At 34.9% G+C, this 9,104-nt stretch overlaps 1 pseudogene across 1 annotated transcript in view; it reads left to right on the top strand.

Annotated features, from left to right (window-relative positions):
- The first annotated feature begins 332 nt into the window (after nucleotides 1-332).
- Nucleotides 333-9,104, top strand: part of LOC143242471 (proton channel OtopLc-like) — a 32,053-nt pseudogene continuing 23,281 nt past the window's right edge. Inside the window, exons 1-3 of the transcript XR_013022799.1 lie at nucleotides 333-429; nucleotides 1,414-1,569; nucleotides 5,694-6,388. The product of XR_013022799.1 is annotated as a proton channel OtopLc-like (transcript). The remainder of the gene's footprint in view (nucleotides 430-1,413; nucleotides 1,570-5,693; nucleotides 6,389-9,104) is intronic.

Below are 9,104 nucleotides of genomic sequence, written 5' to 3'. Positions count from 1 at the left end.
TCAGTTCATGAAACTGTTAGTCAGTTACTAAGGTTCTCTCCAGATCAGTTCATGAAACTGTTAGTGAGCTACTAAGGTTCTCTCCGGTTCAGTTAATGAAGCTGTTAGTCAGTTATTAAGGTTCTCTCTGATTCAGTTCATAAGGTTGTTGTGTAAGTATTCCTGAACTCGTTTCAGGCGGGTTGTGCTCGTGAAACGCGTCGTAAACAGAGATCTCGTTGATACGCTTAAACTAAACTTTTACGAAACATGGCATAGCTGTGCGAAGGATTTGTGGGTGGCGAGTTCTTTGTTCTACTCGAGTCCAAAAAACCCCATCCACTCCTTCTTCTCAAACAACAGATCTGCAGTGTGCAATATAGAGCAAAGTAGAAGAGAATAGTTAAAGACTGTCACGGTATCAGACATGGATATTGAAGACATTGAAAGGTACGGACATTTATTTCCTCCCGTGTGTATGTGCTTGAAGGGGCCTATTTTAACCTAAAACCTGTTTAAAAGCATGGGAACACTTGACGTAATCTTTGTAAATGAGAATATATACTATCTTTAATAAAATGCGAGTAGAGATTCACTTTGAGCTTCCAAAGTACGTACGAATAAACGTAGAGATGTAAAAAATTCTCAAACCTTTTTATTGTTAAAAGTTATCTTTAATTCAAGTTCATTTGTATCGGAGACCTGACCTTCCGGTACGTAGTAACTAACTTGAGGCACAAGTACGAGTTTCATTTCTTCTTTTTTCTTTGTATATAAATGTCATATATAGTTTAATGTCTTAGCTAAAGAATCAAGAGTACGCCATAATGAAACATATTTAACTTTCCAGAGTGTGCTGCCATCTAATGGAGCTAAAATTCACAAAATACAATAAATAAACACTAATATTTAACATTTCGACACTGGAACTAAATTGTTACAGAGTTTTGATAGCAAACAAATAATAACCTTAGTTCAGCTGTTTCACGTAGTTTATGTTCCACGAAATATTTATGTTTTCCTTGTAGTGATAGTTGAAGATTGCGTAATCGCGTAAACTATGAAATATTCCTTATCGCACCGTAAGTATAACGTAACCTTGTTGTTTCAGTGGTCGTTTTTCTAGCTATTGTGACAAGGCAAATGATCGACTCGATGTCATAGACTTTCTAATTCCTCGGAAAATTTCCTTATTCATGTTTATGTTATCGCCCTCGCGTAATGATGACCTAATTAACCATTTCAAGGTAAAGAGCTTACCTTACAAGTCTATTCCACGATCAGTCTATATTTGTATGTTATTTAATAACGCAGTACAATTGACCTGTCAATACCCGCTGTCATTAACATATCGTGCCGAATAACATGAAGCATCTCTTTACGCATGCTCGATAAAACACATCATATTCACAAAACAGGTATTTTTTTGCCCAGAATGCTCAGCAGGAACAGGAATCAACACTTTATGTAAACACGTAATCACATCATCACCTGCACGTGCTCTACAACTTGCACGAGGGACAAGACTACACAAACTGGATCTGAACTGGAACGTGCTCGCTGAGAATTGAGTCACCGAAACTTCCGGAGGTACGACTGTATAGTTTTAATTTTATACATTTTAATTAAGCCTAGAAATATAATATGAGTATTTGGTTTTTGCTTTGATAGATATCACATAACAACCTGGAACTGTGGTATGTTCTGTGATTTGGTAGATATCACATAACAACCTGGAACTGTGGTATGTTCTGTGGTTTGGTAGATATCACATAACAACCTGGAACTGTGGTATGTTCTGTGGTTTGGTAGATATCACATAACAACCTGGAACTGGAGGTATGTTCTGTGGTTTGGTAGATATCACATAACAACCTGGAACTGAGGTATGTTCTGTGGTTTGGTAGATATCACATAACAACCTGGAACTGAGGTATGTTCTGTGGTTTGGTAGATATCACATAACAACCTGGAACTGAGGTACGATCTGTGGTTTGGTAGATATCACATAACAACCTGGAACTCAGGTATGTTCTGTGGTTTGGTAGATATCACATTACAACCTGGAACTCAGATATGTTCTGTGGTTTGGTAGATATCACATAACAACCTGGAACTGAGGAATATGTTCTGTGGTTTGGTAGATATCACATAACAACCTGGAACTGAGGTATGTTCTGTGGTTTGGTAGATATCACATAACAACCTGGAACTGAGGTATGATCTGTGGTTTGGTAGATATCACATAACAACCTGGAACTGAGGTATGTTTTGTGGTTTGGTAGATATCACATAACAACCTGGAAATGAGGTATGTTCTGTGGTTTGGTAGATATCACATAACAACCTGGAACTGAGGTATATTCTGTGGTTTGGTAGATATCACATAACAACCTGGAACTGAGGTATGATCTGTGGTTTGGTAGATATCACATAACAACCTGGAACTCAGGTATGTTCTGTGGTTTGGTAGATATCACATAACAACCTGGAACTGAGGTATGTTCTGTGGTTTGGTAGATATCACATAACAACCTGGAACTGAGGTATGTTCTGTGGTTTGGTAGATATCACATAACAACCTGGAACTGGGGTATGTTCTGTGGTTTGGTAGATATCATGATAACAACCTGGAACTGAGGTATGTTCTGTGGTTTGGTAGATATCACATAACAACCTGGAACTGAGGCATGTTCTGTGGTTTGGTAGATATCACATAACAACCTGGAACTGAGGTGTATGTTCTGTGGTTTGGTAGATATCACATAACAACCTGGAACTGAGGTATGATCTGTGTTTTGGTAGATATCACATAACAACCTGGAACTGAGGTATGTTCTGTGGTTTGGTAGATATCACATAACAACCTGGAACTGTGGTATGTTCTGTGGTTTGGTAGATATCACATAACAACCTGGAACTGAGGTATGTTCTGTGGTTTGGTAGATATCACATAACAACCTGGAACTGAGGTATGTTCTGTGGTTTGGTAGATATCACATAACAACCTGGAACTGAGGTATGTTCTGTGGTTTGGTAGATATCACAACAACCTGGAACTGAGGTATGTTCTGTGGTTTGGTAGATATCACATAACAACCTGGAACTGAGGTATGTTCTGTGGTTTGGTAGATATCACATAACAACCTGGAACTGAGGTATGTTCTGTGGTTTGGTAGATATCACATAACAACCTGGAACTGAGGTATGTTCTGTGGTTTGGTAGATATCACATAGCAACCTGGAACTGAGGTATGTTCTGTGGTTTGGTAGATATCACATAGCAACCTGGAACTGAGGTATGTTCTGTGGTTTGGTAGATATCACATAAGCAACCTGGAACTGAGGTATGTTCTGTGGTTTGGTAGATATCACATAACAACCTGGAACTGAGGTATGTTCTGTGGTTTGGTAGATATCACATAACAACCTGGAACTGAGGTATGATCTGTGGTTTGGTAGATATCACATAACAACCTGGAACTGAGGTATGTTCTGTGGTTTGGTAGATATCACATAACAACCTGGAACTGAGGTATGTTCTGTGGTTTGGTAGATATCACATAACAACCTGGAACTGAGGTATGTTCTGTGGTTTGGTAGATATCACATAACAACCTGGAACTGAGGTATGTTCTGTGGTTTGATAGATATCACATAACAACCTGGAACTGAGGTATGTTCTGTGGTTTGGTAGATATCACATAACAACCTGGAACTGAGGTATGTTCTGTGGTTTGGTAGATATCACATAACAACCTGGAACTGAGGTATGTTCTGTGGTTTGGTAGATATCACATAACAACCTGGAACTGAGGTATGTTCTGTGGTTTGGTAGATATCACATAACAACCTGGAACTGAGGTATGTTCTGTGGTTTGGTAGATATCACATAACAACCTGGAACTAAGGTATGTTCTGTGGTTTGGTAGATATCACATTAGGAAATACTGCTAAGAGTTGTTCTGTAATTTAGATAGATACAACATTAAGAAATACAACTGTGGTTTGTTCTGTAGTTTGGTTGGTATCACATTAAGAAACACACCTGGGGTTTGTTATGTAGTTTAGGTAGATACTATATTGGAGATGCAGCTGGGTTTTTTTCTGTAAATTAGGTATACGATCATATTAGGAAATTCAGTTTTGTCTTTAGTTAGATAATAAAATAAGATATTTGTTCATTAATTGATGTATATTATCAATATAAGGAATTCTGGTTAAAATTGTTCATTAATTGAGCTGAGTATCACATTAAGAAATGCAGCTGAGGTTTGTTCTGTAGTTTAGGTAAATTATGATATCAGAACCTGTACTGTTCTCTAGTGTAGATAGGTCATCAATGTAAACAATTCGTCAGAAACTTGTTCCGTACTTTTGATATATCACTACACTGAGAAGTCTAGTTGAGATTTGTTTTGTGTTATACAAGTTAGCACTGATTGGTTTAGAAATGTTAGAATTTTGTTTGAAGTTTAATCCCTAATTAAGGTAGATTACCAAAACAAAAAATCGTCTTTGGATTTTCGATACTTTAGGTAGATTATGAAAGCGAAAATTTCGGCTGAGGTTTATTGAACTGAATTGAGGTAGATTATCATAGTTTCTTCACCTCACATGGAGATAAATAACCGAGATATTTTATTTGTGTAAGAAAACAAGTGTACCTTGCATGTTTGAATTCATAATTATTTATGAAGGTTACCTTTTGTCTGTCTGTCTAATACAACAGGAATCCCCTGTACGCCACCACAGAACCTGTGATTTCAATCTTTCAGTATTTATAGTCTGTCACTACCAATATGACAAAAACAGAAAGAAATCACGTGTTGATGTTTTATGCAGGGATCAAGTGGTAAATAACCACTAAAAACGTTATCTGGATTCTTAACAATTCTGTTATCCAGGTAAAAACGCTATCCGAACTGAAAATTTTCACTGATCTTAACAATAGTTTATAAAAGTATTATTTGGTTATAAATAAATATAGCTATTAACAACCTTACCTGGAACGTGAGACCCGGGTTCATATCCTGGTTCCATAGTCAGTTTTCGCTATGTGGTTTTTTTCACGTAGGTTATTTAATATTAATTATGACCTAATAAAATTTTTGTGGGTTGATAACCATGTATTTTAATGGTAATTTAATTACGTAAAAATTTGGTAGGGTTTCAAATCAATTGACATTTTGAAAACAACTGGTTAGAAATGGTTAACGATCGTATGTATTTTTATTTATTGAAAACTGACGGGAAAAGGTTTTTAAAGTGTTGATTGAAATATATTTTACACGGTTCGTTCTTTTACTTAACCGGTACATTATGCATTTTTTAGATGTATGTTATTTTAAAAATTAGAAAATTTAGCCTACTCAAAGATGTTAAACGGTCATTATCAGAAATGTTCAGTTATACTAGAAAACTGCTCTAAATACAGATGTGTCTGACGTTAGTTGGCACGAGTTTCATGCTTTATGCACGAGTTGTTGTAGATAAACAGTTTCCACTGTCTGAGTTAGAATGAAAAAAAATGTACTTACATAAATAACAAATGGTTATTGTAGCTTCTTACTTCGCGACGTTCCATATCACTTCACTCGATGATTACGCTGTCCATTGTGATCTCTTATAAATAAAGAACTTTTCACCAGTCTGTAGGCGGCAATAAAGAAAATACTTTTTGTTTTTTACATAATGTTAATTTTCTTGTACAGATCCCGGACATCATGTTTAGTAACAACAGACAACACTACGAATGACCAAAACCAGAATATCGCCTCTTTTAGGCCTAGGTTGTTGTAGTCACGATGTCAGAGACACGTCAGTGATTAACAAAGGCAGGCCTAAAAGGTTGTGTGACCCTGTTAACCAAACTAACAACACCACTGTTTCTGAAGCTATGCCGAACTTATAGACAACCTCTAATCTTCAGTGTGCGGAAAATGAGGACAAAGATATCTTAGTAACTTCTAAAGAAGATTTAAAAGTTTGGTTTGATTGCTTCGAAATATCCTCTCCCGTACGTTGAATAAGAAAAACGTATGACGTAAAAATACCAGTGACACCTGCAACGAATGATATTGTTTCTATCTACGATAACAACAAAGCAGTTCGGATGTCTTCTACAAACAGTGGCCAAAAATCTCTTATTTATAAAGAAAAAGAGGATGATAATTCATCGTCTCCCTCTAACGGTGAATTTTCTAACAGTGTATCTTCTGACAAAGGACAAAAAATTAACTAAGTTTTCTATAACTAAATCAAAAATGGCTGAAATTACACATCAAAGTTGTAACGTTGTTTCTATCATGGAGAAGGGCGAAAAAAGCCTAAACGACTTACAAGTATGTTCGAAGAAAGAAACCCATCCAACAGAAGAGTCCATCAGCCATCGTCCAAAAAACCCGAAGTAGGTTATTGGAGTTTATTTTCGCCAAGTGTCTTTTCTTATCTGTAATTGTTTACTGTCAGCGTTATGTATATATTTAAAAAAATATATATATTCTTTCCATTGCGGATGTAGGAGTGATGTCGAATTAGTAATAAGACGTTCAAAGATCAAGGAAATTCTCAAGATGTGAATAATCTAAAGAAAGTTAAAAATAAATATTTTAATATGTCTTTAAGATCAAATAACTGTTGTTTTTCGGCGTGTGAATGTATTTTATTCTTGTGAAAATATTTATAATAATGTTCCAGTAATAATAATATTAACTTTATTTATTTCTTTTTAAGAGAAATAAACTTTAATATTTTGTTCTAACTAGACTGCATAATTTAACAGACGAATATTTTGAGTCGACTTATTTTCAATGAGTATTCAATACATGATTTTCTCGATTATATATTCTTCTATCGTCTTACACGTTTCTATCCCACCTTCCTGGACAGTTAACTGTTCTTATATGTAGTTACAATTTTGTTATTCCTAAGCATAATTATGCACCGTAAAGATCGAACTGAGAATTTAAGCACTATCACTTTCACCAATGATCCATCTACAAGGTTAAATATACTGATAATTATCCGGCATGGGTAAGGCACTCGACTCTTAATCTGATTGCCCTCTTAGCCGTGGGGCGTTATAAAGTTACGATCAATCCTACTATTCGTTGGTAAAAGAGAAGCTTTCCCAAAAGTCTCATACAACTAAATTAGGGACGGCTAGCGCAGATAGCTCTCGGATAGTCTTGAGCGAAATTTAAAACAAACCAATACAGATAATGCTATTGTAAATCGAAATAAGGAGGTTAAGGGCAGAGTTGTTGTTACTGAACTCACGCAAAGCAAAAACAAAAAAGTGGTTAAGCAAAGCCATATTCAGCATATTCTAGAGTGATTACTTAACTACATTCAGTATATTGTAGAGTGATTACTTAACCACATTCAGTATATTGCAGAGTGATTACTTAACCACATTCAGTATATTGTAAAGTGATTACTTAACCACATTCAGTATATTGTAGAGTGATTACTTAACCACATTCAGTATAGTGTAGAGTAATTACTTAACCACATTCAGTATATTATAGAGTGATTACTTAACCACATTCAGTATAGTGTAGACTGATTACTTAACCACATTCAGTATATTGTAGAGTGATTACTTAACCACATTCAGTATATTATAGAGTGATTACTTAACCACATTCAGTATAGTGTAGACTGATTACTTAACCACATTCTGTATATTGTAAAGTGATTACTTAACCACATTCAGTATATTGCAGAGTGATTACTTAACCACATTCAGTATATTGCAGAGTGATTACTTAACCACATTCGGTATATTGCAGAGTGATTACTTAACCACATTCAGTATAGTGTAGAATGATTACTTAACCACATTCAGTATATTGTAGAGTGATTACTTAACCACATTCAGTATATTGCAGAGTGATTACTTAACCACATTCAGTATATTGTAGAGTGATTACTTAACCACATTCAGTATATTGTAGAGTGATTACTTAACCACATTCAGTATATTGTAGAGTGATTACTTAACCACATTCAGTATATTGCAGGGTGATTACTTAACCACATTCAGTATATTGTAAAGTGATTACTTAACCACATTCAGTATATTGCAGAGTGATTACTTAACCACATTCAGTATATTGCAGAGTGATTACTTAACCACATTCAGTATATTGTAGAGTGATTACTTAACCACATTCAGTATATTGTAGAGTGATTACTTAACCACATTCAGTATATTATAGAGTGATTACTTAACCACATTCAGTATATTGCAGAGTGATTACTTAACCACATTCAGTATATTGTAAAGTGATTACTTAACCACATTCAGTATATTGTAAAGTGATTACTTAACCACATTCAGTATATTGTAGAGTGATTACTTAACCACATTCAGTATATTATAGAGTGATTACTTAACCACATTCAGTATATTGTAGAGTGATTACTTTACCACATTCAGTATATTATAGAGTGATTATCTAACCACATTCAGTATAGTGTAGAGTGATTACTTAACCACATTCAGTATATTGTAGAGTGATTACTTAACCACATTCAGTATATTGTAGAGTGATTACTTAACCACATTCAGTATATTGTAGAGTGATTACTTAACCACATTCAGTATATTGCAGGGTGATTACTTAACCACATTCAGTATATTGTAAAGTGATTACTTAACCACATTCAGTATATTGCAGAGTGATTACTTAACCACATTCAGTATATTGCAGAGTGATTACTTAACCACATTCAGTATATTGTAGAGTGATTACTTAACCACATTCAGTATATTGTAGAGTGATTATTTAACCACATTCAGTATAGTGTAGAGTGATTACTTAACCACATTCAGTATATTATAGAGTGATTACTTAACCGCATTCAGTATAGTGTAGACTGATTACTTAACCACATTCAGTATATTGTAGAGTGATTACTTAACCACATTCAGTATATTGCAGAGTGATTACTTAACCACATTCAGTATATTGCAGAGTGATTACTTAACCACATTCAGTATAGTGTAGAATGATTACTTAACCACATTCAGTATAGTGTAGAATGATTACTTAACCACATTCAGTATATTGTAGAGTGATTACTTAACCACATTCAGTATATTGCAGAGTGATTAC

This window comes from Tachypleus tridentatus, unplaced genomic scaffold (genome assembly GCF_004210375.1).
Source record: "Tachypleus tridentatus isolate NWPU-2018 unplaced genomic scaffold, ASM421037v1 Hic_cluster_2, whole genome shotgun sequence".
Taxonomy (NCBI): Eukaryota; Metazoa; Arthropoda; class Merostomata; order Xiphosura; family Limulidae; genus Tachypleus; species Tachypleus tridentatus.
The sequence above is the reverse complement of the archived record's forward strand: the minus strand, read 5'-3'. Positions and strand labels throughout refer to the sequence as shown.